This window comes from Struthio camelus, chromosome 1, assembly GCF_040807025.1.
Source record: "Struthio camelus isolate bStrCam1 chromosome 1, bStrCam1.hap1, whole genome shotgun sequence".
In the NCBI taxonomy this organism is placed as follows: Eukaryota; Metazoa; Chordata; class Aves; order Struthioniformes; family Struthionidae; genus Struthio; species Struthio camelus.
Window position 1 is genome coordinate 94,134,698 of NC_090942.1, and position 26,649 is coordinate 94,161,346.

At 45.9% G+C, this 26,649-nt stretch overlaps 1 protein-coding gene across 4 annotated transcripts in view; it reads left to right on the forward strand.

Annotated features, from left to right (window-relative positions):
* The window catches only part of IGSF11 (immunoglobulin superfamily member 11), a 144,831-nt gene that overhangs the window by 14,241 nt on the left and 103,941 nt on the right, over positions 1–26,649 (forward strand). The window contains exon 1 of one of the 4 annotated variants that reach the window (XM_009675278.2): positions 4,924–4,940. The exons of 1 other annotated variant lie outside the window; for it this stretch is intronic. The gene's annotated coding sequence lies outside the window, so the exon portion shown is untranslated. Of the gene's footprint in view, positions 1–4,923; positions 4,941–18,677; positions 18,702–19,133; positions 19,191–26,649 lie in introns of those variants that run through there. 2 more of the 4 variants (XM_068958777.1, XM_068958792.1) reach the window with 2 other exon arrangements.

Genomic DNA, 26,649 nt, shown 5'->3' on the forward strand with positions numbered 1-26,649 from the left:
CAGGTGTAAGGGTGGCCTGCACCTCTCGTCCTTGAGACAACTGTGGCCTCTGTGGGCAGAGCAGGCCCATGGCCTTGGGAAATGTGTCCCCCCCCGCATCCACAGGAAAGACCCCAGCACCTTTCACGCTCCCTCTGCCGTGTCCTAACCTGAGTTGCATCCAGAGCAAAGACTGGTGCTATCTGTTGTATGGCCTGATCTGTAGGACCAAGCTGTCCTGCCCTACTTTGGGCTTGATCTGAACCTTATTGCACACAGCCAAGGTGTAAGAGGGGAAAGGTTCAGAAACAGGATGCAGAGATCAGTCCCTGATCCCACGTCTGCTCAATTCCCTCTTGCACTCTACTCTTTTCCAGAGATGCTGCTCTGCCAGGTTGAATGTTGTCAGGCTGTACAAAACCCTGGCTGTGTGTGGTCACAGCAGGGTTGCCTGTTCCCTGGATGAGGAGTTTTCAGGGAGTTTACAGAAAGAGGTAAGGAAACCAGGTAGACATCACTGTATCCTAATGACGAAGAAGCCTTTGTCTTGCCGGGAGAGCTTCAATAACTGTGAGCGTGGTGAGCAGCCTCAGGCAGCCCAGTGTGAATGGGGCTGTGCATTTGTGTGATGCTGATCCCAGTGCATTAGGTGGGAATGCACCTCTGCCTCTGCTCTCGCTGGGCACGTGGCACCACTGAATGAGCTGGGGCTGCATCGTGGTGCTGCCACACAGTGCTTCTGCTTTTCTCCGACTTTGCCATTTTGTGCATGGGAAAGCACACAGTGCTTACCTGGGAACCCCTGAGGGAGGGGGAGACGGGCAGTGGGGAGCCAGGGCACCAAGCATCTTGCATCAAGCGTTTCTTATTGTGGGACTGAGAGGGGTTATTTCCGATCTTTCCTGTCTTGAAAAGATTCTGTTTTCTTTCTCTATCTGAATCCCTGCCTGGGTGAACTACAGAGTCCACTGAAGTGGTAACCTATGTTGTGTCAAAGTTATAATCAAAAGCATTGAAGCTCATGTGAGAATCAGATAGCATGAGTCCGAGGTCAGCACAAATGTATGGCGTTATAGAAGCCGCAGCCTTGCAGTCCAGCTGGGACACAAAGGAGGTGTGTTACACTGACCAAAACTGCCCACAGTTTAGCAAGTTGAGGGCATTTTAACATAAGCGCATGCTGAGCCCTTTGGGGCTCTTGAACTGGGTGTGCCTTGCGTTTCAGATTAATTTGCAGCAGAGCAGGTGAGATGCGGAAATCCTCAGAGCTCAGGATCCCATCTGTATTTGCAGAGTTATCTTGGGGCTTCTCAGCCATATCAGCAAAACTGACTTCTTCAGGGATGAAGGACTGAGACAGGAGATGAGGACTCTTCTGGCATGGAAGAAGAGAAGAGCTGGAGCAACCACTGTTGGTGGGAGGAAGCATTCCTCCTTGCTTGTCCTATGCGTCTACAAGCCTTTGTCCTATTGCCCTACACACTCTCTGCCTGCTTGAGCGCAGCAGCCAGCCTGGCTCAGTGATTTGGCCTACGTGAAGCAGCTGGTGGGGTCACTGTCCCACACATCTCACCCCTCAGTCTAACCTACATTGCTCAAGGGCTAGGCCTTGCATATAGAAGCCCTGATCCTTCTCTTCACAGCTGTTGCGCTAGACACCCCAGGCCACTACTGCAAGCATGGTGTTTGCTGTGTTGGCATTCATACAGTTTTTGGTAGAAGGTGATGCCACTTTCCTTTATCCCAAACCTCAGCAGGTGAGCAGATGTAGCTGTACTGATGGAAAAGATGGCTACACCACCATGCTTGTCACTGCCACCTTGTTGGAAGCTACTGGCCCTGCCAATCTGCCAGAGAACCTGTTTGTATGAGTTTTGTTCCCTAGTTTGAGTCAGGAAAGATCACCTAGGTTAGCTCACATCAACCATTTTGATGGCTCCAACTGATCTGTTTGATTTTTCCATAACTCGAATTTGGGGAGGCTCCCATGAACTGCTCTCCCAGCAGTGCTGTGTAGGCTCTACGTTCTGGCAGGGGAAGTGAGAACAAGCTGAGGTGCATTTGCTTTTCCACTGCCATGGCTGAATCTGAAAGAGGACACCTCTCCAAAGCCTAGGGCCTTTCTCACACGCAGCTCTGCTCTGGGTTAGTTAAAACAGTGTATTCTCTCTAAGCAATCTCATGCCAGTATAAAAGTGCCTTAGATTTCCTTTTAGTTCATAATTTCCTTACTGACTGAACTTGGATCATCATGAGCTGTTTTCAGTCCTATAGAGTGCTTGGGAAGGAAGGGTGGGGCTTTCAGTAAGTGTGTATAATGCCAGTGCAATTTTATGGGTAGGTAAGCTCTAAGCAACATGACAAAAAGAGTATGAATGTTCAAAATTAAAGTCAAAATCAATAGAGTGTGGATGGCCCAACAGAGTCCAGCAATATGAATCAAGTAGTAGGAGCTACTGTCAATGTCCATGAGCAGAGAAAGACAAAGTTCATAAAAAAGAAAAAAAAAGTATATTCATTCCACATTATTCACCAGCCACACTTTCTCCTCTGGGAGACCAAACTGGTAATGGCTGGAACGGGGGAAGGCACAGCAAAAGATATAATGAACATGACAACAGAAACCAAGCATTTTTTTCATGTTTTGACAGCTGATTTTAAACTCTCCAGTGCCTTTGCTCAGGGTGGAGAGGTTCTTTGTGAGATGCGAAGGCCTAAGCAAAAACTGTGACATGCAGAGACACCCTGAGATTTAGAGGCGTTAGCTCTGAAAAATGCTATGAGGGTGGTTTTCCACTGTTGTACTGCAGGAACTCCTCAAAGGAAGGAGAGATGCCCCCCTCCCCATGCACTGTTGGGCTGCAGAGTAGAAGTGAAAGGACTAGCACCCAGCTAGGCCAGGAGGGCAGGTCTGCTGGAGGTTCCCATGCCCTTTTAACCATATTCCTGAATAAACCTCTAGAAGCTATCATTAGTGTCTCACCACATTATGATAAGATTTGGTGACCAGCTCCTGTGGGCTCTTTAGTAAACCTGGGCCTTATTAGACTTCTTCCAAAAAGTCAGCAGAGTCTTTGCACATTTGCTTCAATGTTATTAATTTACAAGGGTTACTTCAATTAGGAGAGTCTGTTAACTTGTAAAACTTTACTTATTTACATGGTTTCTTGGAAAGGGATTTTCTCAAAGCCTGACGATGATAAGCTTAGGCATTACAAATCCTCTTGCTGCTTTTGTCAACAGGCAGGCCAAGAGCATTAATTGGAGAGATACACTCTTCTCAGCCGTGGCTTTGCTCCAGTTCCCTGCCGCTGGGCACAGCCTGTAAGGCACCGGCTTCCCCTCAAATCTGGAGGATCTCTGCACACTGGCATTAGCTTCTTCTGCAGCTGGAAACTCCTTTTGAAAGAGAGCAGCAATTCAGGATGTTTCTTGCAACCCACTTTTAGACAACAGGCAATACAACGCTGCCTTTGCCTCAAATGCAAAGTGCTCTCCCTAAGGTGTGCACCATACACATCCTTCCCGCATGAAGCTTCAGCAAGGAGAAACATGGGGGTGCACTTGGGCCTCAAAGTGTGCTCCAGAACGTTTTCCAGCCAAGTGAAAAATTAAGGTTCAGATTACGCCTACAGAGAAGGGAAACGGAGCACAAGTCAGTCACAAGGTGAGGAGGACTGGGAGTTTAGTGACCTCCAGGCTGCTGTCTTGATCACGCTGGGGGTGGGTCTCAACTGCTGGTTTGTCTAGGAGCCTCCAAGTGATTTCAGTCCAGGCCAGTTACACAGCTCCGTATTATTCACATGGTAAACATGGCAGGTGAATGCTGCTGATCTGCTGCTCCTAGGAGGTACTGTTATACATCAGCGGTATGAGGAACTTGGTGAAACTTCTGCCCTGCCCCAGCCCGGGGTGTTATTTGTCTGCATGTCACTCCAGCAACCGAGATTTTACAAAGAGGAGTTTCTCATTCCTGCTGGTTACTGAGATTTTGCTCTGGGCACGTGGTGAATCCTCATCTCCCTGATGTGCAGAGACTGCTGGTGTATGAAGCGTGAAGTTTTAACCCCTCTAGCCTGCCAGGATAAGTTCTTCCCCCGTGATGGGTTCACCAAGGCAATAGGAGGGAAGGAGAGCTGTTCCTGGTGAATCAGTTCGTTAGCTGGTTTGGGATAGAAAGCCACTGCCTCAGGCAGTGGAAAATAAGGGTTGTATCCAGCTGCCAGATCTAGCAATCAATAATAGAGACAGAGAGGATTTGACATAGGTCACGTAAAACTGAATTATTGCTCCTTTTGACCCTGTGTCCAATGTCTGCCTGTCAGGCTACTCTGCCTTCTTTATATACTTTTCAGATGATTATTCTATGTATTGACAGTTGCCCTCTCTGAAAGCTGCAGAGGGAGGGTACCCACTGCCTTCTTATGCAGAAACTGCCAATAACGAGATTCCCAAATCAGCTGTCTCCTGAAATTGGATGCAACAGGTTCTCCCTTCATTAAGAGCTCCATGGTTTCATGAATGTGTCATGAATGTGTTGGCAGCCTTTGCTGCCTTGAAACAGATTGTTTCCTGAAGCAAACTGATTTTCCCTGAGAGTCGATGTGAAAGCAATGCTTTTGCAGCCCTTCACCGCAGCTAACTTCCACAGGTGTCTGTGCAAGAACTAATAGGTGTTAATGTGCATGCAAGGATGTTGCTAGGAAACTTGTGAGAGCTAAATGAAGAAATGCTGCTAACAGAAGCAAGTGACAAAGCTTAGAAAGTCTTTATTTGCAGCTTTGCTGATGGCTATGATTACAATACAGGGCTAACCGCGGAATTGTGTTGGGTCATCCCTGGTGTTAGTGGGCCTGCTTAATGTGCAACAGGAAAAATCATGTTTTTACTTCTCTGATGAGATTCTGCTGTACAGCTCCATCCCAGGCAAGTTTCTCTGTGCTATCTGCCTCTGCAAACGGGTAAGCAAGTGCTTTTCCTCTGGGTTAGTTTACGGGGACTCTGCTCTGCCCCATTTCAGTGTACTGCTTTGGCATACCAAATTTGTGTCATTTGGTGGGTGTCTGCAGAGCTCTGAGTTCAGGGTATGTTTTCACAGTCAACCTGAAAATGTTCTGCAGTATCTGGAGCACCAGGGGAGGTGACTTATGCCAATGCCTTTGCATGTCTCCAGTGGGCGTCCTAGTGTTCAATTCAGGTCAAAGGTGATTTTGACTTTGAGCGTTTCCTTCCTCGTTTGTGGTGTAAGAGGCCTATATAGCCCAAGAGATGCAAAGCTAATAGGGAATGTTAACATCTTGTATTTGGAAGAGGCCAGAAAACTTCCGGCTCGGGTTCCCTGTGGATACATTTAATACATGATCGTCCCAATCTAATTCTTCTTGTCTTCCCCTCCCGAAGGCACATAATTTCTGTACCAAGTGCTGCTCTTCTTCTTGCCAGAACTGACCTGGGGCTTCTCCCAAAAGGTTAGGGAGTGCTGAGCTTGCCCTCTTTTGGAGAAACATGAAATTGTGTGTGTTGTGTGTTTCCTAAACACTATAAAAAACAGGGCTTGTAGTCCTGGGATGTTGGCTTAGTCCCAAATGAAGCTGTGACGTTCTGCTACTTTGACATCATTTCCACCTTCCTAAATCCATAATACTTCCCTTCAGGACATCACTTGTTGCATTTATTTTTTTAGAAATAGCAAAAAAAAAACCAAAAAACAAAAAAAACAACCCACCCCAGAATCAGCTCCAACAGAAAAATTTCCTTTGAGAATAACCATTGTTCTCCCAGCCAAGAGTGACCCTCAGATCCCAGGGTTTCAACTAGAGAGGGAAGCCTTGGGTGTGGTGTGTGGATGAGAATGAGTTGTGTGGCAGCATAAGCCTTTTTGGCATATGTTGGGGGTGGAGTTGTTCCTTGCATGTCCTGCAGTGTGACTCATTTATGTGGCTCATCCTGAAGGAGTTCTGATAACTTTTTAGCCCATCACATGCCAATTGCTGTTGCAAAAAAACTGAAATATTTTAGTTAGCTTAAAATGTTTACTGGAACAATTCTACCTTCTCCTGCTCCCTAATGTTCAAATCTGGAGACTTTTTTGGGTCCTGAAAAAGGCTTTGTGTGCCCAAAAGATTGTCTGATTTTTCCATCTCTTGGCTGATCTAATAAAAATATAATTCCTGTCCCTACAAACCTTGTCTCATCTACAGCCTAAAGCCTTCACAACTACAACAATACTACCACTGTGAACACAGTAGCCTCCATTCCAATGAATCCAACTGTGCAGAGCTCAAAGGAAATTAGCTGTGCAACTCTTTAAAAATGACTCAAATGCATTTCTATGCACAAAAACATCATAGCATTAAAATCCTGAGTCTTTTCAGGACGTGTCCCCATTGTGCAGCTGGGAATTGCCCTTCTCTAATAGCATGAAGCTCCCATTTCTATCCCTTCATGACCATCAGACATCAAAGATGAGAGGGTTTTTGTTGTATGGGGTTTTTATGCCTAGAAAAGCATTCTGCCCAAGGCAGAATCTGAATCTCGTCTGTCCTGAGTGGGGATAGTTTTGGGAGAAATGCCTTTGAAACTGATGAGTTATTTGTAACACTAGAATACATCTCAGTGAAGGATGGATTAATGGGTAGAATACAGCTGAGCTGGTGCAAGGTACATGATTAATTCAGTTTTGATAGGGCTGTATAATTTATAGCCTGGATCACACCTCCAATTAGGCATATCACAGAAGTATTCTTCATTTCTACAGTGGTAGAGTCTTGGAGTACCACACCTGAATGTCAGCCCTGATGTGCTTGGCGCTGTACAAACAGAAATAATCATTCAGTGTGAGAAAGAGCACCTGAAAAATGTTGCAACTATTTTGGAAGCTACTGCTGCTCAGTGGTAAAATATTAGAAAATTAGAATTTTCAGGCTTAGTGAATTCTGGACTCTATTTCCATAGATATCCCAGGTTCTGTCTTTGCAGCCATTCCCTTGTGGAGACCAGGTTTGGTTATGAGAACAGATAACCTAAGGAAGGCTATTTAAGAGGACAGCAGAAGCATTGCAAACGTGGATGTCTGGTGATGCTGTAGATGATGTTTTTTGGGTGCCAGGGGCGCCAGACACTGAAGTTTTGCTCGTGAGGAATGTGTGGGTTCCTTCCTTCTAGCAAGCTGAAACTGTAGCACAGGGCTATAGAAAATAAGGTGAACGTACTTGTAAAGGAAGCAGCCCGTCTCAATCGGAAACAGGCACTATGCCGCATTATGGGCGTGGTGGAGGAGTTGAGTAAAATGAGCTAGAATGGTTCAAGTCGTGTCCCCTGCCCTTTGCTGGAGTTCCTGGCTTCTCCTGGCTCCTGCGAGGGCAATAGCTGCCATTGCTGTGTGCCCGTCTCTCAAAGCCCAGCAGCCTAGGGAGAGCAGCCAGTGAAAGCAGGCTTAGACTAAACTGCTGCCCTCTACGCTCTGGTGGGAGCTAGTAACATCTTCCCTCATCCCCGGGACTGCTAGGTGGATGTGAGTCAACCCCGCTGTTGCTGTCACTGTACTCAAGCCAATGCTGAGACACTGCTGCTGTGCACCTGTAGCACTTGCGAGGCTGCTGTGAGAGCTCTGCTGTCTACCTTCACCTCACACCTCTGGGCTGCTGTTCACTGCACAGCTTGTGCTCCCCTTGTTAGTTATTTAGGAAGTATCGCTGCATAAATCAGTATGCAGGGAAATAACTTAGCATCTCTGCCAGGTGTCTGTTTTCTTGTAGTGTTCCCCGGTATTTCAGACTAGATTGGTAATGAGCAGAGAAGACTGCAGTGCTATATTTGTGTGGTAGTGAGATGCCAGCTCCTTAAGTATTCATTTATTGGGCTGCAGGCCAAGGCATATTCTGGCCCTTGACTGCATGTTACTTGCTGAATGTACTCGGTCCACTGGGGAAGGCTTGAAATTTTGAATCCAACAGCACTTATGCATCATTGCACGGTCCTCTGATTTTGCTAGCAACATGTGAACAATGAGGAATGGGGCTAAGAAGGAAAGAATTAATAAGTGTTGTTCATCCAAGGAGGGTCAAGATCAGCTCTGTGGCTTTGGGCTCCCTGTGGTGCAGCTGAGATAAGGACTGTGCTCCTGTCTCTTCACAGCATCAAGGTCCATTTTATGAGATGCTTATGAAAAATACGGTGTGTACCTGCTTGCCTTTGCCTTCCTAGAGAAACACAGCTGCTTTGTTCTCTTTCAGGAGAAGGATTCATCCTTGGAGATTACAGCTCCTTGAAACCATTTTAGAACATAGTATCCCTGGTAACTGGAGCTGCTGACATTTCTATACTCAGAAGAAATTTGTGCATGTTAAACTGAGACAGGTGGGGGAGGATACTTCAGGAAAAGCTGCTCTGAGCCGCTGGAGGTGGGCTCAGGAGTCCATACGAGGTGCCCAAACTTAACGTTATACAGAAGTGCAAACCCAGTGCTCAGACTGTAATAAAGGTATTCTCTTTCATACAGTTAGGAAAGTCTAGGAAAGTCAGTTAGGCCTTGTCTGTCCATGCATACGTTTTAAGTTGTTAAACTAAATTGGTGCATGCTACTTTTGAGAAAACTTGAGTTGGTAAGCATGATTCAGTAGGAATCCATAAGACTCAGTATCAAGAAAAGCACTTTTGTTAAAAATTCAGTTGAAAAACTTGGACCTGAACTGTGCAAAAGCTCCTGTTTTAGAGGTGTCTGGGTACAATTATACTGGAGATGGTAACTAGGATTTCTCAGATTTATTTCAAATTCGTATTACAGTTGTACCCTAAGGACCAACTAGTAATGAGGCCCTCCCATAGCTTGGTCCAGTGCATGCCTTTGAAGAACATGCAGACTAAGAAAAAAGTGAATTTATTATTAAGGGCTTTAGCTAAATTGAGTTGAATCTGTGCTACAGATCTGAGAACTCCAATCGATTTCCAAAAAAACTGATCCTCCGTAATTCTCCAACTGGGTATGAAGGACTAAGTGTTCCTCCCAGCAGAATATGCTCTTTCTGGCTGACCAACACCAGGCTGCATGTTGCTGCTACCTCATGTCTTTTGGAACCCCCTGTTTTTGAAACTGCAGCCTTGGGGGAGGTCATACCCTCCCTGTTCCTGCACGGGGTGGCCTAGTGGCTTGCTAAATGCAGTGTAGCGTTGTTGGTGACAGGCCACAGGCGTCATACTACCTGCAAGGCCTGGGGACTTGTCAGGCTTTGTCTTAAGGTGTCTTGGCGTGCCTGGAGCTTTATTCTAGCTTATTTAGCTGTAACAGCATTTTTTTTTCTGAGGATCAGGTGGCTATTGCCTAATCTGTTTTACTTTTGCTTATCTTTGTACAGTCATGTGATATGGCCATAATTTTTAAATAGATAGTGCTAACTCATTGTTCTTCTGTGTCGAATGAAGTGGTTATGACCCCAGCATACTGATATAGCACAGAGAAATACAGGCCTGGTGTGATAACAGCGGCCTTGAAAGAGGGGATGCAGCATGCAGTGTAGAGGGCAAGCGTGGGATGATGAGAGGGGGAGGGTAGCATAAGGTCAGAGACCCCAGGTCTATAAACAACTCACTGGTGATCAGGTGAAGAAATGCAGACCTGAGAATTGGGTAAAATCAGTTTTAGGGATAGCAGAGAGAAAAAAACCCAAAATCTAACCTGGGTAAAACTCTCCACATATAATACAGTTTTTGGGTGTAATGTGGAATTGAAGACTGAGTAAGGAAGAGCAAGATGTAAAACCCTGTTAGAAGATGTATAAAATAGCTCCAAATGGACATTAGAGAGAGGAGGAAGAAGCTGTCAGCAGCAGGCTTCTCCCAGCAAAGAGAAAGAAGGGGTATATGCCAGGAAGTGTCTGTAAAACAGTTTTAACTGTATTATGAGACTGAGACTTTTTCCATCTAATAATCTTTTGAAAAACATCTTTTCTGTAATAATTAGAACTGCACTAATAGCATTTATTTGATTAGACTGGTGAGATTTCAGTTACACTGACAATAAATTCTTGGCTTTTCATATAAGGTCCATTCCCTTCTTGCCTGTAACAAGAATCTGAGTGCAAGGGCAGCACTCAGCAGGTGAGTGATAGCCATGAAAAAAAATCAAGAAGAAACAATGACTGAAATAAGTAATAACTCCTTGGGCTCTGTCTTCTGCTGTCTCTTGTGAAACATGTTCTCCTGCCCCCCAAACCTGCAATATTGCAGCAGACTAAGCTCCTCTTGTGCTTCTTTCTGGGGCAATCAGCAAGCGAGAGACACAACACAGTGCCACCACCTGCAAGTCAGATGGCTCTCGGGACAAATGTGAGATACAGTTATCCTCCAAGGGTGGGAGACAAACGGATGTTAGAAATAACTGCGTCTGTTAGTCAAGTGTGGGATGGGAACTTGGAGCCGTTCTGGCTGCTTCTATCCTTTTCCCTCTTTATTTTCCTTTGCTTAATGTGCGACAGACCCTGTTAAGATTCCTGGGGACTTGACTTCTGTGTGCAGAGGCTGTATGCAGTCTCTGCTGTGCTGCAGCCACAGTCCCCAAAGAGAAAAGGCTGTTGACAGTGTGACCCATTCTGTCCCAGACCTTTTTGCTAAGATAAAGAAAAAAGTAAGGCAATTGGTGTGGGGTTTTGGGTTTTTTTTTTTTGTTAGTTAGTTTGTTTTTATTTTTTTACTGCTAAGCAATGCATGGTAGGTACCTTGCTGAGACCTCATTTCTCAAACCATAACCATAGTGTTGTTGAAAACATGCATTTTCATTCACCTTTAGGAGTTTAATTTACATAATCATTTTTCTCACAAGGCTTCAGAATTGGCTGATCTGAACTCTCCACTTCCAAATATCTTAACTGTGCTTTTCAATATGCGCTCAACGCTGTTAGAACAAAACGTTCTTGTTGTGTTACCATAGAGACATCCAGGGTCTAAGAACGGTTCCTGCTCAAAATCTGATTGTTAAAGGGACAAGGGTCTGTTAAAATTGATTGAGGGTCTAGTCCTTGACCAGGCGTTGGTATAAATCAGTGCAGTCAGGGAGAAATGAACTGGCAGTCCCAATGTAGTTCTTTGCAGACAGCACTCTCCAGTCCAGCTGGCCCAAAGCGGCTGTTGTCTTGGTGGTTTCAGGAAAAAAAAAAAAAAAAAAAAAAAGACCGGGGAAAGGTCTATAAAAAGGTCCCAGGGAATTCACTTAACAACATTAAATTGCTTTACACTTTTCCTTCATTTTCCTCCCTTTTTGATTTGAGGGCTAATTAAGAAAAGACTTTCCTTAGACGACTGAACTTTGTTTTTAAGTATACATTTTTTAAGCACTGCTAAATGAAAGCAGTGGCGAGGGAAGGTGCTAGGCTGACAACTTTGCTCTGGAGACCAAAATCCTGCGTTCGTATTTGGAAGCATAACAGTGGGACTTTAGCTGCGTCCCTGTGTTGACCTGGAGAAAACATGCTTAGAGGACTGAGAGAACAGCACATGATCTGAGCCCACTGAGGCTTTTAGTCGAGGTACTGTAATTGCAAGTGGTAATGATGGTTTTGTGCAGTGGAGAGAAAAGAAAATGTCTCACTGTGTACATAAAGGGAAGCAAAATAGACTTGGCTGAGAGTAGGTTCCGCAACAAAACCTGGCAGTTAGTGCTGTCTTTGTTTGGGACTACAGTGTATGGGCTAGGTACATAAGCATGAGAAGGGTGCTTACAAATCCCACTTGCTAACTCATTTAAAAGCCCTAGGGCAAAATGGAGAGGCAGTACTCTGACTCCTGTCAGCTAGTCGAAGTAGACCTTGGAATTATAATCCCTAAATTGATGTTTAAAATAGCGTTGGTGAATACGTTCTGCAAATTCACCTTTTATTGTTGTGTGGCTGCTGTGGGAGACACAACTGTGTGCTATTAGAGATGGAGCTACTCCTCTCCCCACTGAAGCAGCTGTCTGTCCGCATCCAGGCTCTTGGGGCCTCCTGGCTCCAGAGTCTGGTGAGGGCAGGAGCCGAATGCTTCCTGCTTCCTCATGTCAGCCCTGGGGGCTTCCTCTTCTGGCTTAAGTTCTTGCCTTGAGGGACCAACCTGACAACCCGTTTGTTATGCAGCGAGCACTGTAAGCTCTCTAAGAAAGGACAGGTCCACTGTCTCAAACTTTGCGGTGAAATAAACCCTTCTGGCCTAGCCTAATATGAATTATGCATACCTGCCTTTCATAGGAAGCCATGGTATATTGTACTAAGGAGTAAGTTAAGCAGGCTAAATTCTTATACATCGAAAATACTATTAACTCCACAGGCTCCAAGAGCTCTGACAAATACCATGTGAACCATGGCTAACACAAGGCCACAGCAGGCTATGCTGTCAGTAATAACTTGGACATTTGCATTCCTGTGAGCAGAGATTTACAGTGTGTTTCAGACTGCTTCTACAACAGGTGAAAGGAAGGTCAGCTGGTGAGATCTCAGGGCAGTTTCCCAGCACTACAGCAAATCTTTTTTTAAGAGGGGAGTTTTGATCAGTCTGAAATGGAACGTGGGCATCTAGTAATCTTAACCGATAGGTCATGTAGAAATGCAAGCTCATGTTTTTTTCCTTATGTCTCTTTATTCTTATGCTGCTTCCAAAGAGCAGGTTTCATTTGTTCCCATGGGGCTCCTCGACTTTGGAGGAGTCACCCTTGGGATATGATTGGCTCCCTGTGTTGGAAGACTGAGGCAGATCCAGAAGGCACTTGTCACATAAAAGCACTGATGAGTGGGGGTGAGGTGCATGTTCCCCAAAATGTAACAGTCACTTCAGTAAGATGCTAATAAGTAGCACCGTACTTCATACGTGTAAAAAAGCCTCTTCCACTGGGGAGCCCTGTCCAAATTAACTTTTAGGGCAGTAATGCCTAAGCACCCCTAAACATCTGAGCTATCTCCTGCTTCAGTTCAACAGAGATGCTTTGTTCAGCTGCAGAGTAGTGTGGACAATATTGTACTCCCTGAGCCAAGAAATCCTCCTGAATCAGGAGCAGAGGTGGGCGTGCTACAGAGGTAGATTGTTGGCTTGACGAAGTCAATGTTAGGCTGATAAGCCTTGCTGAATAAGGAAATCTCTGCCCTGTGCTCCCTAGACGGTCCAGTATGTCCTTGGGGTTTTCCCCATTGCTTTGGAAATCTCTAGCCATTGTAGAAAACTCGTGAAAGTAACACAGTGACTTAATGCAGTAATTTATCGATAAAGTCACCATTACTACACCAAGATTAAGCAAAGTGGCCATATGTCCACTTGCAGACATTTTAGTATCCTGTTTTCTCAGCCACTTTATTCATTTTTAGTTCTGATACAGGAAAAAGCCAGTAAGTGACTGAAAGAATGTTATGTGTGGTTATTATTTACCAATGAACTTCAAACAGTTAAGATCTGTAGGAAGATGCAATATCTTGTCTTAGACCAGAGGCTATAATAATGAAAACCAGAAGAATTTGCAGGTATAGAAGCCCTTCTTCAGGTCATTGGGCCCAAAAGCGGATTGGTGCTTTCCAGCTGCACTGGTTGGTCTAGTAAAAGCTACTGCTTCTCTGTAGAAATTGCACCTCACTTATGTCTTTAGACCATCACAGATACAGCAACACTGCTACTAAACAAGATTGTCTTTCTAAGGCCCATTTTGTATCGCAGCTGTAGGAATGTGTCCACATGAGTCTTAACTTTACTGTATTTCTTCCCAATTTTGTCATCTATTTATTTTCTGTCACAGCTGTGTGTAATAAATTCTTTTAGCAGTTCTGAAAAAAAAAAAAGGAAGAGTGATTAATTTTTTTCATTTTCTAAGCTTTATGGGGTGTGCTACTTAAAGGACTTGTCATTACAACCATTTGCTGGTGTTTAGTGGAAGATTTAATTCACCTACTGTAATGATTTTGGGAAATCTGTCAATGTACAATTTAGAAACTTATTATGTAAATGTCAGTATTATGAAATGCTTTTATGTGCATGCAGAATCTGCCATTTGCTACCAGGGGCTGTAGCATGTGTTTGACAAGATAAAATGGACAGTTGTTAACCATAGCTAGAACAGTGTGTCCAAAACAAAACAAAAAAAGATGCAGTTGAAACTCTGGGGAACAAATTCATTCAAAGCATGTCTGTGTGGACTGGGATTGGGTGAGAGAGGTGACAAAGAGATGAGAGATTTCAAAATGCTGAATGAAAAGCTTTAGTTTTGTACACATAAACTGAAATGCAGGGGGCCTCTGGGCAGGATGCAGAGAGAGAGGAAAGGTTTTTGTAGCTGACGAGGTCTGCTTTTACTATGGGAGCTGCCAGGGAAAACTCAGAAGATGTAGAAAAGACATTGGGATGCTCCAAAGTAGTCAGAAAATTGAGATGAGAAGTAAACGTATGTATTTTCCATGCTACAGAAGAAAAGAGCAAGTTGTAAGCAAAGTCAGAGTGTCCCAAGTTCTATGTGCCCGTGATGAGGAAACCAAGCAAACCAGCAGGCCCACAAAAGTGGAAAGATCTGGGGGCTTGGCCCAACTCTTGGGTACTTTGCAAAATCAGGCTGGGTGGCTCCCTTCCTGTGAAGGGGGGATGGGGGGGAGAGAGACAGCGCTCGAGGGGCAGGTCAAAGTGGCCTTGGAAAGAACCTGTGCAGTGGCCTACTTTAGCTCTGAGAAGTTTGAAAGCAGGCCTAATCCATCCGGGTTTCCATGGACACATCCTCTTTTGCCATCTGGCATTTAAGGAGCACAGAAATACATCTGTTATTTGGGGGGTTGTTTTCTTTAGGTAGTCGCGAGGTCTCCATGCGTGGCTCAAACACGAGGGCAGATTACGTCTACAGCAGGGCTGAGGTTACTCTGAAGGGCCCACAACTGACCACGTATGGCGAGCATTTGCCCGAAAACCTGCTTTGGCAAGCTGTTGGACTCACCGGGTGCCTCCCTCATATTGTGCCTAATTCTGAATGATGAAACCCTAGGCACAACTGTGGTAGCTCATAGTGCGACCAAGTGGATGCAGAGGACTGACTAAGGCAACCTGGCACACACCTACCTCTTCCAGAGCTAATTGCAGTAGGAGGCTTTCAAAAACACAAGACCTTTGTACTCAAGACAGTATTCCTATATAGCCATCACTGTGTCCAGGAGAAAAAAATCTCACGGGATGGATGGATTAACAGTAGTATCTTTGTTTTTTCTTCTGGCTAATGACATCTGTTTTCTATAGACACAGGTGTTCAGCAAAAGAAATCTAAGTTTTTGCTTAACCTTTTTTACTGGAGAGGGATAGAGATAATTAATTGGGTGTATCTCTGAAAGTCTGTCATATTTCTTCTCAAATGGAATTAAAACAGTTCAATCTGCAAACTCTATTTCCTCTGTCAAAAGGAGATAACCAATTCCACAGGCTCTGAAGTTATTAATGATCAACTGAGTAAATTTTAGCCATCTCTTTATATCTTGAAAGGAGAGTTCACTGAAGCTGATTTTGATCAATTTTAAGCAATGTCACCTTCAATAAATTCCTATCTGACAATAGATAACCCAATAACAAGCTGGGAGACAGCAAAGGTGAGGTAAGACTTGGCATCTAATAGAGTTCTTGAACCCAACTGCATCCCCGCTGTTTTATTTAGAGCCATGTTAGGGGGCAGGGGGAGGAGAAGCACCTTCCTGGAAAAAGTCTTCTTTTCAAATTTATTTCAGAAAGATGCATTTCCCTGAGGCATGAGAATTGCATTACTTATCATAATTCTTTCAAAGGAAAAGGCAGATGGGAGTGGTTTAGTTTTTCTCTAGTTCTCTTTGCCTAGCCTACCATGCAAAGTCCTGGCAAATATCTTGGCCGTTCACTTTAAGGATCCCATGTCTGTTCTTGTGTGCAACAGAAGAGGGAGACTTGCAGCAGTCAGCTGCCAGCATCTGATGCCAGGGATATTGCAAACATATCTCTTCTGTCCACAATGTGCTATTCCATTAGTGCCAAGGGAGGGGGTATTGATGCTCACTGATGGGCAAATAGATTGCTAGAGCAGCAAATATATGTCTGCCCTTAGCTCTAGGATGCAACCAGCTGGAGTATGTTGCACTCACTAAATGAATGGTTGGCATAAGTCTAATATTTTGGGGGAGGCTCAAGGACAAGTCAAGCAGAAATTCAGAGTTCCAGGAAGAGTTATCTCCTTTTCCACGTTCTGTCTGTGCAATCTGCAAGCTATTTTTGGAAGTGATGTTGAGGTGGAGAGCAGGCTAGGGTAGGAGGACTGCCTGGGGCACCTGAGGACTATTATCCCCTGTGGCTGCTCCATCTTTCTGCAGCATGGCCACAGATTATTCTTTCAACTGCTGCAAGAAGCAGTTAAAGTCACTTGCTGTGTCACTGTGTTATGCAGGTATGACATTGTGTCTGTTGTGGTGGCCAGACACTAAAGATGATTAAAGTACTGACTGCTTCTACCAACTTGAGTCAGAAGGGAGTCATTTGGGCTCATTCTGGGTAGAAAAATGCTTCCTCTGACCACCAGGCTCTTGATTCACATTATGTTCACTGTGCTCTTTAGGAAGCACATTAATTCAGCCACTGTACAAAGCGAACTGATTTTTGCTGTTTACCTGCCAGCTGATGCACAGCAGGATACAAGGGACAGTCCAAGGCGAGCTGGGATGGCATTTGCCAAATGCAGCGTGTCCTTATACTCAAAACTATACTTATTTCCATTAGGTCAAGAGAGCTTCCAAGTCTTGGCAGATCAGGAAAGCAGTGCGGCAGCTCTGGGGAGGGCATGCAATTTTTCTTCTTTTTGCTTGATTTGCCTTTGGCTCTCTAGTGGTGTCATCCCTAGAAGTTATCGGATGGAGTAAGGAGAGGGGGAGGCCAACGTGCCCAGCTCGCTGTGTGCTCTCTTCTTTTGACTTTGATGAAGGAGATCAAGTATGGCAAGAAGCATTCTTGGGCTCTCATTGTAGTCAGGAGCACGGACATATCCATTGCATTCCTCCAGGCGGTTGCTCTACGTCCCCGCAAGGATGGGGAGCCCCTGGAGCTGCTGCTGATTGTGAAGAACATCACATTCCTCCACCCCTTTTCTGTATGAAAAGTACAACAGGTCAACTGACGGAAAGAGAAATGGTCTGACCGAGTCTGAGGAAACTTCAGTCCCCATATTGGCAGAGAATGAGGGAAACAGCTGCGCTATGATGATGCCCTTGGTGCTCTTTTGAAGAGTAATGTCTCAGCTGCTTGAGCCTGCACCAAGAGCTGACTCTTACAGTGGCACCTTAACGGAGCAAAACTATCTTTTAGCTCTTCTGCCCATGGCAGAGCTGAGCAGAGGGTGTTTTGCAAGAGCAGTAGACCTATGAGCATGTGCACACTGTCAGGTTTAATGCCTGAGGACAGATAGCAGGCACCTGACAGAGCTAAGAAGAGGGACTAGCTAGATCTCCTGAATCACTGTGCAGTGCCTTCTCACTTTGTTGTACAACCCCTCATTGAATAAAATCCCAGCCCACGTGGGGGCCAGGAGTTTTGCTGTCTGATGAGGACAGAAGGTCAGCCATTGTGCCTCATAGAGTTTTTTTCCTAGAAACAAGAAAATCAGTAAATCTAGGCTGCTGAGGTTTTTTACCCAGTCTTCTTGTACCAAAGTCCCCCTCTGATATTGTGCAATGGAGAGCTTAAACTAGGCCACTTAGATGCTAAAACTGATCATGGCTTTCAAAGTCACTGGCCTAGCTTTTTCCTGTTGCTGAAAGTTATTCCTGTTCTGCTACCCCGGATGGTTTTTCTTGTCTTTTTCACTCCAGGGGGTGCAGTTCTTCCCTTCCCCCTCCCCCCTTTTTTTTTTTAGTCAACGTGCAGTCACATAGTGGGCCAATGCAGCATTGGATGAGGGAGCAACTGATGAGTGAGAAACCTCAGAGGCACTGAGCTACAGCATTGGCTGGACCTAGGGGTGCTCCCAAGGCCTCTGCCTGGGAAACAGCTAGGGAGAAGCTTCACAAGGTGGACTGGTTGCCTGCCGGGTGCAAAGGTTACACTTTGGGGGGGTAAGGAAAGCCCGAGGTGGGGGAGAGGAGAACAAAACTATCATACACTTTGCTATATTGTTAGAAGATTATTCTAACCAAACTGCTTATTTTCACAATGCCAAACTAACATCCCTTGTTGTGAAGTGTGTTCCGACTTGGACAGGGAGCTGGGCATGCACATGGAGTTGATCTGCTGTGTTTCAGAGACGTATTCCTCAGTATGAGAGCTCCCTGCTTTGATCCTTTCCCCGTATGACCTCCATAAATTTGTGAAGGGCCCCTTCCCTCCTTCCCTGCCCTCTACAGGCACATTTGATGTCTAGTTTGCTGGATTTTGATTGACTGACTTTCTGTGTAGCCTCGAGAACTGCAATTCCTTAAGCTCGTGACCCTAAATGACACAACTTCTTGGTGATTCTTGTGCTATACGATATTGCTGGCCCCCGACTCCAAGAACGGCCTTGTTCTCCTCAAAAACATCTCGGTGCGCTTTTTAAGCGGCCCTGAACGCTTGCGTCTTCCCACCGCTCTGAACACAGAAGTTGGGGCGACTCCTACCTTGACGCAACAGGCCTGTAACTATGTATGCGGGGCGCCCGCAACGCTGCCCGGTCCACCGCGCAGCCCACCCGCCAAGCTGTTCGCTGCGCCCAGCCGCCCCCTCCTTCCACGCCGAGACGGGGAGGGAAGAAGCCTCGCGTAAGCCAGCGGCCACCGGGGGATGCTGTGGGGGCACCGCCGCTGGCGGCCAGCGCGGCGGCGCGGGCGCCCCCCGGGGGCCGGGCCGGGCCGGGGGTGGCGGCCGCAGCCCCGGGCAGCAGCCGCGGCGGCGGCGGCGGTGCGGGAGCCGGCGGGGGCCGCCAGGCTGCGCTCTCGGGCCGGCCGCGGCGCCTGGCGCCGTCCCCGGCTGCCGGCGTTGGGGCTCGGCGGAGCCTCGCCGCGAGCGGGCGGTCCCGGGACGGCGGCGGCGGCGGCGGCGGCGGCGGCGGGGCTGGCGGGAGGGCGGGCGGCGGCGGCACCTGCGGCTGCCGGGGAAGGCAGAGGGCTCGGCGCCCGCCGTGGCCGGAGGCGGCAGCCCGCAGCCCGCTGCGCCCCTCGCCCGGCCCGGCATGACGCGGCGGCGCCCCGGCGGCGGCGGCGGCGGGCGGTGGGTGCCGGCCGCCCTGGCCGCGCTCCTGGCCCTGCGAGGTGAGTGCTGCACCGGGCCGGGCCGGGCCGGGCCGGGCCGCCGGCGGAGCGGGGCGCCTGGCGGCCGCCGCAACTTTCGGGGCGGTGGGCAGCGCACGGGGAGGGGGGGGTCCGCGGTGCCCCGCGCCCGGGGGGTGCCGGGTGCCGGCAGAGGAGGAGGCGGAGGAGGAAGTTTTGGTCGCGGTCCCGCCGGTGATGCTCGGAAATGCGGCGGCGAGTGAGCGCTCTGCAGGCAGGCGTGGGGAAGGAGTCCGGCTCCCTCCGGCTGCTTTTGCTGCCTCCCCTCCAGCCCGGTTATTATTACTGCTTATTCTTATTTTTGAACGGTGCTGTAAAACTTGCCTTAAAGTGTCTGGGCTTCGCGGTGCGCTCCGTTGTCTGGGCCTAGCCCAGCGAGAAGCTCACCTGGGTGGGAAACTCTGGTGTGTACTTCGGGCCCTGAGACAGCAGGCAACTTTCCGCCGTGCTGGCGACAGGCTGCCCGGGGCCACCAGGGGCGACCACCCCTCGGGGCTGGGGACCACCCCGAGCTCGCTGCCGCTCGCCCGAAGCACCCAGCAGGCTCCTTTGGCTGTGCCCTGCCAAAAAGATAAGCTTGCAGCCCTGGGGATGTGGAGAGACCCAGACCGCTCCACCACCTCGCTCCCTCACGAGCCCTTCCAAAATAAGGTGCATAGCTGGTCCTCTCTGTGCAGACAGGACAAATCGCATGTGGCAGATGCTGCTCACATCACTTGCTGGAGAGCACCCAGACATGCTGTCGTAAGGGCCACGGAAGTTACCTGCAAAGTGCAAAACGGTCAGGCTCATCTGTTGATCAGATGGCGATGTCTTACCTCTAGTCTAAATTTCCCGACTCGACTGCTCTGTGATTCTGCAATGCCCAAGTTTAGAGCAGGCCCGCTCAGTTATGTTTTATTGAGGTCTACCAGGGAATTTTCTTGAGTGCTGCTCATTTGTGCAGAGGTCCACCGTGCAGTTTTGTCGAGGTCTGCTCGGCAGTGAGCAGCGCACAGCTGGGCTGAGCCAGCCGGGCACCACCGGCCACCTTCACAACCTGGGAACTGGGTGACGTGCTGCAAGTGCTCCCTGAGAGAGTAGGAGGGCAGTAAGAAATAACGAGATCTTCCGCGAGAATACCAGAGACGTCACATGTGTGCAAATCTCAGCAAGGTCTGGCCAAAGCTTTCTTGCAGTCTGGAGCTGGATGGATCCTGCCACTTTGGTGGCTATGCCTGATTTTGACTGTCCTGCTTTTCCCCTCTGCATGGGACCTACTAAGAAAGAAGTCGTGGATAAGATGAACTTTTCACAAATGCCTCAGCCCCAATGGCACCTCAAGTCCTATTTTCAGAAACTATTTAGGAGTCTGAGTTGCTTGCATAAGCTGGAAATTTCATCTGCTGGCTTCAAAGAGAGAAATTATAGGAAATAAAAGTTTATTAGCATTTAACTGAAGCAGATAATCTAAGCCGTTTCACACATCATGTTATTTGTTTGCTTCTTGTACTTCTCAGAGTTTGGAAAGTGTATTCAGTGACTTTCACTTTTAGGTTCTCAATGCCACAGCTTTTTGGCTGCAGCCATTGCAAAGGTATAAGCATCTAAAAAATGACCATGCCTGCTGCAGTTACAGGCATATAAGTGATGAAGTGTTTCTATTAGTATGATATTTGTGCAAAAGCATATAACAGTAACCAAATTTAAGATTAAAATTAAAGAGACTTTTTATTACCTCTTTAGAAAAAAAGATTGACTCAATACTTATTTTTCATTTTAGGTTGAGGACATGTTGAGACAATGACAAGAGAGAGTACTAGGCACAGAAACACACCTTTGCATAAAATATTTACATGCAATAGTATAACGATTTTTCTTGCACTTTCCTTTAAGATTTAAGCATACCTGAATGACCCACCTGTCTCTCAATTTTTTTTTCTTTTTATCTTAGGAAGAGTCTTTAGAAGCTGGTAGTAGATGAAAATAACTATAGTACACAGTCACTTCTGTGTTGCACAGAAGTATGGCCATATTTTTTGGTGGTTCTCAAAACCAGAAAGAAAACCTTTGGTGAAGCATAAGGAACAGACCTACAGTGATGCAAGCTACAATAAAAATGGGAGAGTTTGTTCTAAATAACTTTTGCAGGAGACCAATAAGTATATTTCTGTTCTCAACTGCAAAGTTTGGTTAGGAAGAGTGATTTTGCTTTTTGATGCTTTAGGTTGGTTTAGATGATGGAGGAAGAAAAAAAAGATGGAGCTACGTGCAAAGGTAATAAATGGTGGTAGAAGGGATCTAAATGTAGGGTGAAAAGTTTAAAAGTTAAAGGATCAGAAAGCGTGAGAGCATATAATCAGAGGAAACGCTTAATGCTGAACAAATGAAAAATACCCAGGAAAGAAAAGTCCCTGGAAGTTGTTTTATCATTCTCACACTTTATCCCTATAGTAAAGTATAGTCAGACTTCGTAGTGAAATGTCAATCAAATATTACAGTCCCATTTTCTTGTGTTTTGCAATCTGTAGAACAGCGGTGATTCATTTTTAACAAGAGCTAGATGGCTGCTTTCACTGGGCTTATAATATCCACGTTTAATGCTCCTGGGGCAGGGGCAACGTCTTTGTTTTCCCTCTAAAGCATTATGATCGTAATAACTTATGTGGAAATAATATTTTTCAGACTCCCTAGAGAAGTTTAGGGAAGGATGGGAGGGAATTCTGTTTAGAGCTTTGAAACCAAACCTGTGATTGCAAATCAATCCTTCTTTGTAGTCCGAAATAGCATACTGTAAATTTTCAGATGTGTTAGAAATCACACATCGGGTACAGCTAAACTGGAGAACTATTTTTTTTTTAAACACTGTGTGGTGTTTGCATCCTGTGATGTAGTATAACAACAGGTGAGATGTCAGTATGTTATGGTCTGGGCAGCTGGATCTCACTAGACTGGGCGTCTAGCAGGACCGCCTCAGTGCAACACTTGATCTACAGCTTTTCACACAGGTTGGTCTTTTCAGCCCTGGTCTGAAGTCCTGCCAATCAGAGGGTATGTTCACAGCTGAGACAGTGCGTTTATGTTCTGGCCTTGCAGTACCCTTTTGCTAGTCTGCATTTTCTTCCCAGCTCTGCTCCAGATCCTCAGCCTGAGCAGGAGAGGGCTGGAGCGCTCCCTTGCTCTTCCATGCTTAGGCATTTTTGGAACAGATTGCCATTTGTGTCAAGCTGTGTGATTTTGTGATGTGGAGATAAATCATTTTGCTCGCGACCTGACCTTGGTCCCCAGCGGTAAGCGCAGATGTGTTAAATACCTCTTGCATCTGTAAAGCGGGCGTTTTGGAAACTGATTCTCTATCTTTTTTTACCTCAGTATTGCCTAAAACACGATTTTCCTTTGTAAGATTGCATTCTCTGAGGGATCTCAAAGTGTCTCAAGAACAGCTATATTTAGCTCTTCAGTAGCAGTATAGATATACCGAGTGTGGCGTAAACAACTCGTTAAGAAACTTAAAGTCATTTTTCCTGCTTCCATTGGGAAGAGGAGTTTGTATTTATCATACCAACAGTGTAGATGGAGAAAGGGAGGCTCAGAGAGGCTTTGGGACCACTGAAGGTCAGTGGATGCTAGTAGTCCCGAGTGACTTGGTCCAAGCTGTAACCGCAGGAGAATACTTGAATTTATGCAGCAGGTTAAGCAATACTGAAATGGTGCTCTTTAGGGATGTTCACTACTAAATTGTGGTGAGTCATCTATATTTAGCAGGATGCTACTATCATTGTGCTTTTTAAGTGAAGTGCTTTTAACACAGTTTATTTCAAGGAGAAGTGCATGCACTGAGAATCTGTTCTTTGTAGTTTTCTGCTTATGGAGCATTAACGTTGCCTTCCCTTTTGTAAATGTTCAGAGAGAAATTTAGCTCCTGGTTGTTTAACAAACAGTAGTGTAACAAAGTCAGTTCCCTTGTTAATGCTACCTTGTGTTTGGACAGTCATTTATGAACATTAGCTGAGAGTCTCTAAACTCACTTTGTTAGGGAAGTCGCTGTGATTTATAGCTTGGAAAACTGAAGCATGTAGAGATGAAATCATTTAGCTGTTGTCATATAGGACGTCTGCCTGGCTCTGCTTTGGAGAAGTCACAGTTGCAGGGCTCCTAGTTATGTACCACCCCTGTTTTTCTCTCACAAATATTTTGTGTCTTAAGCACCACGGAAAGAGAATGCCATTTATAATTATGCACAGTGAACTGGTTTCCGCCACCCTTCGCCTTATATGTTGTCATTTGTGACGGTTCTGGCTTCTGTCTTCTTTTTTTTTTTTTTTTCATCGTCTGAGTTGTGCAAAGGACCAATGTTCTGTTGCATCTAGATTGAGGAATCTGGCTTTATTCTGAATGGAAAAAGAAATTAAATGCTTTGACATTTTTGAAAGCATCCTAAGCGAGAAGGAATTTTGACATGAGAAGTCAAAACTTTTCATCCCAAAGGTGCTTGAATGGGATATTTCTATATTCTTGACCAATTTTTCCCTGTTTTTCTTTTGAAACACAATTTTGATTTTGCAAAACATCCCAAATTTGATAAGGTTTGGTTTACTGGAAGTATCTCTAAAAGCTAAAGTTGTTCCTATTCTTTTATTTCTAAAGGCTGTTTAAAAACAACAGTGCTAAAATCCAACTTGCAGCAATGGGTGATATTTTCCCATAGTCCCTGTCCATTATTTTTGCCATTCTGACACATGTATGCCAATGCCATATGCACATTACTCTATAGAAGATTGTTTGCACCAAAAGAAATAGAACATGGAGTATGAAATACCACAGTCATATATTAAAGAATTATAGCCCCCTTGTCAATCTTTGTTTCCCTTTCTGGAGCAGTCACTGGAAAAGAGTCAGAACAGGATTAATAGATGGAGCACAGCCATTTAGTACTTGTGCATGCGTGGAATCACAGCTCGCCTCCTGGCAGTACTGCAGCACTTGTGTGTTTGCATATCTGCATGAAGTTGCATTTGGGTGGATTTCTGTATTAGAAGGATCAGATCACCTACTTAAAAAAAAACTTGTGTGTGTTTGTTTTTTATCCTTTTCTCACATCCTCATGAGTTGACATAGCTGCAAGAGTGTGAACTGGGTTCTGTTTTACAAGCACCAGCAAGAAAAAGCCCGTGTCTGAGCTGCACTTGGATACAGCTGGATTTTGGCTTTCCTCCAAACGCAGAAGCCAGAAATGTAACTCCAGTGGGCCCCTCCACTTGGAAAACAAGGGGTACAAAAGCTTCCCCTTGTCTGCAGCGAGGCTGAGCTGGGGCAACTGAGCCCTGACTTGCAGCCTGTTGAATTACACTGGTGGATGGTGTGAAGTCCTGCTGGGTGCTCAAACCTCGTACTTCAAACTTGCATGGGCTGCTGGTGAGCTGTCCGCATTCAGCTCTCTCCCTGCCTGGACTAAGTGAGATGGTTCACCCGCTGTGCGGGGCGGGGGGGTCATCACTTCCTAATCCTCATTAGTTACAGGTTGGCTAATGCCTGGAAGCATGAGGGCAAACTGCTGATATGCTTTTTGCAAAAATTTTTAAAATTTTTTTGTTTTTTTTATTCTCCTTAACATGCCTGTGGATGTTCCCAATATGCTTATAAAGGCATAGGCCTCTGTGACTTCCGCTGAGCTCTTGACTTTACTGATAACATATGCTAATCTTTCCTGGTGGTTAATTATGGGCTGTGTTCAAAGCAAACAGGAAAAAGAAAAATGGAGAAGGGAAGGAAAAGAATAATTGTTCCTTTATGCCTGGTCACATTTCCTTTTCTTCAGCTATATTGAACAGCCTCTTGTTCGTCTGTATTTCTCTCACTCAAAAAAAAAAAAAAGGAGGGGTTAATAGAAGCACCTGATTCACATTTGATAATTTCTTTCTATCTCACTCCTCTCTAGATCAAATAATCCCAATTTTAAGTGTGCTTGGAGGTTTCTTTTGACCAGTAAATGTTACTTATTGAAGAATAATGAAACCTTTCTATCCCTTCTGTACTTTCAGATGAGACAACGAAACACAGTAATTCCCACTGAGGGTGCGCTATCAGTGTTCAGTGGCGTTTTAATACTTCCAGCATCCTTTTCTGCCTCAGTCTTTAGATGTCCTAACAGCTTTTTTTTTTTTCCCCTCTCCCCACTGTTGTGTGTTGAACAGATGTTTTCACTGAGCCGTTTGCAGCGATAGCAAGATATTTTCCTCAAGTGATTACAGTTAAATTAGAGCCCCATCGTATGCGAGTCGTTCAGATTATTCTCTCAAGTTTGTATTCCCGGCTGCCTGATAACGTTGCATTTCATCTCGCGTGGTGCTGCCCACTTGCCCAGCTTGGTTAGATCCCTCGGAAGTCTCTCGCAATCTTCTTTTGTCTCAGCCAGCCCAAATCATTTCGCCAGCTCGCTTGTCTCTTTCCCAGATATTAAGGAATAGATTAAACCACCCCAGAGCTGGTATGAAACCTGGGGGTAATCCCTTGTAATTGGGGCCAGTGCAAGGGCAACGGGAGCAGGGGGCTGCTGCCCCTCCGAGCCTGGGCACCGAACGGGGGCAGCGGCTCCGGGCTCAGGCAGGCACCCCAAACCCGAGTGACCTGGCAGTAACCCCCCCCGGGAAAGAGGGGGGTTGGCCCCCGGCATGGCCTGGGAAGGCAGGGACAGGGCTGGCACCAAACTGGCATCCTGCCCAGAATGGTTTACTAGCTGTGCTTTGAAGTGAGTGCAAATTAATCACTTAGTCCTGACCTTTTCTTCCCAAAATTTTAGTAGATTGAAGGGGCACAAGTTCCTTTGAACAGAGATCAAGCTGTTTTGCCCCCTGTTTAGGGGGCTGAAGGAATTTGACCAGTTTATGTGATCCCTGCTGTAACTTCTAGGACAGCCTGAACCTTCTCTGAAGGAAAGCGTTGCTAATTTTCAGGAATACCTGGCCTAGCAAAAACTTACGTGTCTTTGCTAGCCGCACAGCCGCTTCGGACGTTTTATTCTCCTATTGTTCAGCAATTCTAAGTTTGTCCTTTGAATATGCATATATGGTTATTTTTTGTTTTGTTTTTTGACTTTTGCACTTTGACCTTCAATTCCATCTCAGCCCTCCTAGCTACCATCTTATGAAGTGCCTGCATAGCTTGAATGACTTCTTGTTCCTTTTATTTGACCATAACATGTATATCCTTGCTTCTCAGCAGTTTTTTGCTCAGAGGTACCAAATACCTTTCCAGTGCCTCTGCTGAGATTGCTTCAAGTAACCACCATATTGGGTGTAACAACCTTAAATTTCCTGTTTTTGAAGTTAGGTTGCTTTGACCAGCTTGCTTGTAATCATCTTTTCTAATGCTTGGGAATCGTGTTGCTGCCTTCTGATATGATTTCTCTCACAGGGATGTTAAATTTGATTATGCGGCAGTCGCCATTACTTTTATGACTCAG